We start from the raw sequence: 1,267 nt of genomic DNA on the forward strand, positions 1-1,267 counted from the left end.
TGAGAAGGGATAGATTTGCATTCTTGTACATGCTATCTGCCAATATCAAATTGCACAAAGTCCAAGGTCCCAAGTAAAATTATGCAACATCAGACAGAAAGATGAAGTAAGGCTTTGAAATATGACTGCTGCCTTTTGCATCTAGCTGAACTGGTTTAGACCATATTGTAAAGGCTATCTCTACCCTGTCACTTTTTGACCAAAAAGTCTCCACTCAAAAAGTAATATTAGTCACTTGGACTTAGTTGGTCATGGCTGCTCCTTCAGTAATGCTCAAAAGATTAATAATATTGGCTTCCTAATAATACCTAAAATTAATAATAAGTGTTCATCCATTTTTTTAAAAATCTGACTTCTTATCTGCATTGGCACCAGCAATGGTCACAGAGCAGTGTACCATACCCTACCCCACAGCTCTATCTGCATCCCAAGTGCCCTTCTATAACCCAAAAGACAGGTGAGATACCACCCCTCCCTGCCCAAACTTCTACCTGTAGGTACCCCAAAAAGCCTAGCATCACTGTGTTCTGCCATACTTACACAGAGCTCCATCTTCCTTCATAGGAGCAGCAGTCATGTAGCAGTATACCATGCCCCACCCCCACAGCTTGACCTTCCTCCCAGAAGGCCCCACTCAAACCCAGGTCGCAGTTCTGCCTGCCTCCCAGGAGGCCTACTCCAAGGAGCTACACCTAGGCTATCCAACACCACAGACAACTAAATAGCAAAGGTAATCACAAGAATATAAACAACAGAAGCTAATATGATAGGGCATCATCAGAACCCAGATCTACTACAGTAACACTTGGTTATCCCAACACACCTGAAGAGGGACACTGTGACCTTAAATCCCACTTAATGAGGATAATAGAACCCTTTAAAAAGTACATAAATGATCCCTTTTAAATATACAAAAAAAATACAAACAAACAGGTAGAAGCCCTTAAAAAATAAAATAATAGGAGTTCCTAAGCCGGGAGCAGCCAGCTGGGAGGCACGGGCCCCATGAGTCACAGGGGAGCCACAGGGCAGCAGGGACAGGATCCTCTCAGCTTCCAAGTGACAGAGGTGGATCAGCGACCTTTGCTGCCCCTTCCCTGCAAGTGGAGGGCCTGCCTCCAGGGACTGCCTTGACCCGGAATCTCCAGAGAGAGCCGCGATTTTCTCTCCTGTGAGTTTCTAACACCAGTGCAGCCAGCTGGGAGGCACAGGCCCCAAGAATCTCAGGGGTCTTGCAGGGCGTCAGGGACAGGACAAGCTCTGGTCA

The sequence above is a fragment of the Mastomys coucha genome, unplaced genomic scaffold, assembly GCF_008632895.1.
Source record: "Mastomys coucha isolate ucsf_1 unplaced genomic scaffold, UCSF_Mcou_1 pScaffold21, whole genome shotgun sequence".
NCBI classification, from domain to species: domain Eukaryota; kingdom Metazoa; phylum Chordata; class Mammalia; order Rodentia; family Muridae; genus Mastomys; species Mastomys coucha.